Below are 6,000 nucleotides of genomic sequence, written 5' to 3'. Positions count from 1 at the left end.
CCTTAACAAGACGATTACTGAAATGATCTCAGCAGGTCCTTTAATGACAGCAATGAAATGCAGTGGAAAGTTTTTTGGGGGATTAAGTTAATTTTCATGGCAAAGAAGGACTATGCAATTCATCTGATCACTCTTCATAACATTCTGGAGTATATGCAAATTGCTATTATAAAAACTTAGCAGCAACTTTTCCAATTTCCAATATTTATGTAATTCTCAAAACTTTTGGCCACGACTGTACATATCTAACTACATACATCTTGCCATGTCTGGTAGTTGTGGTTCTCACACCCATCTGGAGAACAGGGTGCCATCTTACACACGCAGCTCTTTCCATTCGCTTACATTGGAGTTTAGAAAAGAGCTGAGTAAGCATACTCATCCATAGAAGTGAATGGAAAGAACGGTGGGTGCGCAGCCATCTCTCCCTTCACTGTTGCCACAAGCCGGGACCCTATTCTCGGCATACGTGTGGGTCCATATCCCATGCATCAGTACCCCTTTAAAGATTACCTGTCACCTCTTTAATAAACAGCCCACATAAAATGACAGTTCTGGGACATTCCCTCTCAGGGCTCTATGATATGCTATTCCTCTATTATCCCTGCAAGAAGATTAGAAATACATGTCCAACTTGGGGCTACCAGTTGAGGGTGGTGCCCCTGCCCAGTCCCTATAGTAGGATAATGTATAGCCTTGTCTTTATTCCCAGCACATCCGGGGACAGTGAGGCCATATTGTAACAAGTGGGATCTGCTTCCTAACAGCACGACCCCTCTAGGTACATGTGTGGGGGGAGCCCGTGTGACGCGGCAGTCATCTGATGCCCGCACACTTTCCCCGCGTTGAAGCAGAACTTTGTGTGAGCTGATGAGACAATAGTAGATAGTGTGTGTGCATTTAATTTAGGACATACCACTGGCCTGCCTGCGGGGGACACGCCGACCTACACACTGCCTGAATGGCTGACAGAACGCGGCTCCTCTCTCCCACTGCTTTAGTCCGTGAGGTAACGTGCGGGGGACAGGGGGTGCGGGGAGTCGGGGTGCACAAACGCTCGGACTGTGCGGGGGAGAGCCCCCGCCGGCCGCCGCGCCCCCCCTCCGTCACGCAGTGGTGCGGTCCCAGTCAATCATGTGCACTTCTTTCTTTATTGCATTCAGTGCATGGTTTCACCTTCAGATTCCTGTTTGTCTGTGCCCTCAATAAAATAGCCCATCTTGTGCCCCTGCTAGCCGGAGGTAAGTGACGGGCACAAGCTTCTCGTGCTGCCAGGAGCGGGCGCCTTATTTAGCATTTGCTTGACTTCTATTGTAACTTTGCCTTTTGACTGCATTGAGGACATGGAGCCGCCTTACTCCATGACTGAGGGGGGCAGCGAATGATGCTTTTGTCTGCCGGGCACTACTACGACTACTATCATCCTCCATTAGAGGAAGTTGGGGGTGGAGGACACAACTCTTCGCCTTCCACACACTGGGCAGAATGGAGGCTCCACTTCTCCATTGGACAAGTTTGGGAAAGTTTTCCGGGTGGGGTATGGCAATGGCCGGAGGTAGGTGCAGAATGCCAATCAGCCCTGGCTTGGGAGATGCCTTGGGGTGTCATGGCTGATAATGGGATAGTATGGGAACCTGTGGCATTTGCCAAGCCGGTGGGAGTAGTAGTCCAGAGCAGATCTGGAGAAATGGCTGAAAAGCGGGGATGTGACGTGCTCGCAGGAAAACCAGATTACAAGATTAACATCTGCTAACATGAGCGTTTATCTCCGGCCAGAAATAGGTCAGTCCTTTCTTAAGGAAATGGTGGCCGGCCACTGAGGTGGAGGAGACGTGCCCGCGCCGCCTTCCAAATTCCGGCATCTTTGGAGATCGATATAAGGTCAAAGTCCGTTTTTGGGCAGAGGCGCCCAACTCCATTCCCTGTCCCATCCCCCACTTCTCGATGCTGCAGTTCGCGATTTCCTGCTCGCAGGGGAGAAACAAAAGGGTATAGAGAAGATGTGACGATGTCGGGGGTAGTAGTTAGGTGGCTGTGATGGGCGGGAACGGACGAGCAGAGGGAGCACCCCCCATAGTGCTGGATTTAACTTGGCCATGGCTAATCCTGTCACTGTCACCCAGGTGGCGGCTGTGTGGTGACAGGTGACTTGTCCATTGCACCAGGTATGAGGGAAGTTACCCCCTGCAGTGCCTCAGCTGGGTGCATGGCCACCATGTCATGAACTCATGTCCCCTGTCTAAGGCTACATGCACACCACCGTCCGTGTGTGTTTTGCGGTCCGCAAAAAACGGATGATGTCCGTATGTCATCCATATATTTTTATTTTTTGTGGGTCCATTGTAACGATGCCTAAAACGGACAATAGGACGTGTTCTGTCCTTCTTGTGGGGCTACGGAACGGGCATACTGATGCGGGCCCATTGAAATGAATGGGTCCACAAAAAAACGGAACGAAAACACAATACGTTTGTGTGCATGTAGCCTTATAGTGGATTGGGTATACAAAGTGGCACAGACACTTGGCATCTCATTCATTGTGGTTGGTAAAGGCAGGGGGTGGCCTTCAAGGGGCTCTCCGCTTTGGAAAGTCTCTTAAAGGGAACCTGTCGCCATGAAAATGTGAAATAATCTGCATGTTATAGAGCAGGAGGAGCTGGGCCGTGTGATGCACAGTTGTATGGTAGAATATTCGGTAAAACTTGTGTTTTATTCATTTCTATTCTGGGCTTTGAGGTAAAGGAGGCGGAGCTATCAGTGATTGACAGCTATCAGTGTATATAGTCATAGAGGGAAGGCTGTCAGTCACTGATAGCTCCGCCTCCTGGACTACAAAGCTCAGAATATAATGAATGAAGTAATAAGTGACTGAGGGGACACTTGGCAGTGAAGTAAAACGGACCATTAAAAAAAGGTAAACTGTCAGTTTTCCACAAGCCCCCCCCCCCGGTTTGCCGTTCTGAATCAACTGACATTAAAAACAATCCCCTTCAATTGTATGTGGGCTGTGAAAAGGGGCAAAATAGGACATGTCCAGTATTCAGTCTCTGAGAGCAGCCCTGTGAATGTACTCTGCAGCGCCACCACAGGAGAACGGATGTATTACACAATACCCATTCAACTCTATTGATATTGTTGGTAATGTAGGACAGACTCTCCAGAGCAAGAGATAAAGGGGGACCTGCCCCCCCCCCTTCCCCTTGTCTGTTTTAGGAACTGCTTGTGTTCTCCTTGTAATAACACTTCTGGAGCATCTATTCTTATGAGTCTGTCATGTGCCATTACCTTATTATTCCTGCTAGACATTCTGAATGAATTGCTAGAATTTTTGGAATGCTGGTCCAGATGGGTGTTACCAGCTGGGGTGTGTATCCTTGCACAGAGACACTGGCAGCATTGATTGGATACTTTTAGACAGTGCAAGGACACATCCCCCAACTGGTAACACCCCTCTGGACCTTCATTGCAAAGGTGTAGTAATTCATCCATAACTTCCAGCAGGAATAATAAAGGAATGGCACAAAATAGAGTCATAAGAGTAGGTGCTCCAGAACTCTAATTACATGGAGAATGCAGGTAGTTGCTAATACAGACCTGTCAGGAAAGGGTAAGAGCCCTATTTTAATAAGGTGTATGAAAATGGGTTTTCTAAACTGGACAACCCCTTTAAGTGTGGTAAACGAAGATTTCCTGGCATTTTAGACCCCGGCACAGTACACTAGCCGGGACCACTCTGTTCTGCTGGGCGTACCATGTGAATATACAGCTTTTAGTAATTTTATGCCATATTGTGAGACCTTATATAGGATATGATTGTTAGAGGCACGTTTCATGAAGAAGCCATATGTGTCATAATCAAAGCAGCAGTTTTTGGCATAAAAAACGTAAAACAGAAACCCGCCGTATACTTGTCTATAAAATTCTTCATCCGATCCTTTGTTTTCATGTGTGTGGTGATGTGACGCTGGCTGCCCCATCACTGCCCAGTGTAATAAGTCAGTATGGTTGACGCAGAGGCCGCACTTTTGTGACTGTGTTCACACAGGATTGTCAACAGGTACTTTTTAATTTATTTTTTTATTCTTGGAAAATCCCTTTGAAGAATTTGACTGGAAAAAGTTTGTTCTGAGTCATTAAAATGGTTCCAACCGAGGAAAGTCAGTCAGATGTGTGCGTAAAAAAAACCCTAAAAATCTAGATTTAACATACAGCCGTATCTTATATTGTTGGTATAGCGGTAATCTAGGAATGCAGACGTCTGCTGTATGGGCCCCATATTATACCCCGGGCAGTGCTCATGGTGGACAATCTAGGAATAATGCTGCCATATGAGAGCAGGAGAAGTGCAGCTTGCTAGCACAGCTCCCTGAATGCCATGAATAATGACCATTGCTGCCAAGCACAAAAGGCACATTGAGTGAAGGAATGTCTGTCAGGAGCCCATAGCCCGGTATAGGCACGGCTAATCCCCCACCCCAAAAATATAATCCTTTAGAAATAGTTTGGCTTTCATGAAAGCAGCTTAAAACCCCCAGGATGTCCCACAAGTGTATGGCGGCTCCTCTGTGAGGAGAATGCAGCCACATACTACTCCCCTGTTATGTGAAAAGTCCCATCTTGTCCTCTACAAAAGGCACTACTACCAGACAGTTCCTTGTGTGAGGATTATGTGTGCCTCCCCCTAATGGCCTGTCCCTGCATGAGAGGCTTATTGTGCTGTGAAGAGACAAGCCAGCAGCAATATGTGCCCGCTCCTCCTCCATCACTGTCCTCCCCGCACCACAGCTCCAAAAACTGTCGCGGGCCAATGAGATTTCAGCTGTCAGATTTCCGGTGTAGGTTAGAAAATGTAAGACGCGAGCTGATTGGCCAGGATTACTTTTTTATTTTATTTGTTTTTCTCTTCCCCAAGTCTGTGAGGTGACCTGCAGCAGATTCACCTCAGGCTTGTAAGTGGTGTCGGGCACTGGCGGCATTCCTCCCGTACCTGGCCTGGGAGCTGTTGCCGTGCAGTGTCCGGGGGAGGAGCTCCTGCATGGCTGGGCGTCAGCATGGAGCGGCTCCCCCTCCAGTGTACACGTCACTCTGTGTACTGGGAGGGAGAGAGAGAAGCTCAGCAAACAGGCAAAGCCCAACTTCTAGCCCCCAACAAAGCGCCGTCACCCCGGGCTGCCTCCTCCGCCCGCACCGCAGGCCCGGCCTCGCCACAGTCACTCTGAGGAGAAGTTGTTGTTTTTTTCTTTCTGTCCCCGTAACTCGCCCTGGATTTTGAGAGCAGTGACAGATGACAGAGCCGGAGTTTCCGTGCCCTCTACAAGGGGATATTGGAGCCCATTGACTGGCAAGGTAAATGGAGAGCAGTAAGTTTAGTGGCGGAGCACAGGGCGCAGTGTAAGGCGTGGCAGCCATTGGGCTGTGCTGCCTCTCAGGAGGGGGCACTACAATGTATTGTCTTCCCGAGGAGGGAGGGGAGGACCAGCCCGGCCAAGTGCAGGGGGCGAGGGAAAGCCCCCCAGTGCCAGGGACCCAACTTTAAACAACAAAGGGGAAGGGAGGCTTCTCTGCCGCCGGTCATTGTGCCAACTTTCCCCACCTGAAGGCTGACACCCGATCGAGCCCCCGGCCTCATGAATAATCCACCGCCTCGGCTCTACCTTTACATTCATGCGGCCAGGAAGTTGAGAAGATCTGTTGCATAATAGGTGTGCACCCAGGATATTGCTGCTAGTGGTGGCCTGTGCCACCTGTGGGCTCATTAGTGGGCCATCTTGTATGATCCTCTCCTAGCAGGTTGCTGTGTCCTACACTTTGTATTCCCAGAAGTTCCCATGTCTGCCTGTCACACTGTAAGTAAGTTGGTGACTGTGACTCTCTCTCCCCCGAGACTCTCGGGAGGGGGGGGGGCGACCTTTTGTTAAATCACTTGGTGATAACAGGGTGATGTGTTCTCCACCAAGGCTCCGACTGTACAGAAGGAGGCAGATCATTTTACGTCATGAC

At 49.3% G+C, this 6,000-nt stretch overlaps 1 protein-coding gene across 5 annotated transcripts in view; it reads left to right on the top strand.

Annotated features, from left to right (window-relative positions):
* The first annotated feature begins 1,148 nt into the window (after positions 1 to 1,148).
* The window catches only part of ZNF516 (zinc finger protein 516), a 99,202-nt gene continuing 94,350 nt past the window's right edge, over positions 1,149 to 6,000 (top strand). For 3 of the 5 annotated variants that reach the window (XM_044292735.1, XM_044292736.1, XM_044292741.1), the window contains exon 1: positions 5,105 to 5,346. The gene's annotated coding sequence lies outside the window, so the exon portion shown is untranslated. Of the gene's footprint in view, positions 1,242 to 5,104; positions 5,347 to 6,000 lie in introns of those variants that run through there. The other 2 variants (XM_044292737.1, XM_044292738.1) reach the window with 1 other exon arrangement.

Source organism: Bufo gargarizans, chromosome 5, assembly GCF_014858855.1.
Source record: "Bufo gargarizans isolate SCDJY-AF-19 chromosome 5, ASM1485885v1, whole genome shotgun sequence".
In the NCBI taxonomy this organism is placed as follows: domain Eukaryota; kingdom Metazoa; phylum Chordata; class Amphibia; order Anura; family Bufonidae; genus Bufo; species Bufo gargarizans.
Note: the sequence above shows the minus strand (reverse complement) of the source record. Positions and strands in the feature narration are given on the sequence as shown.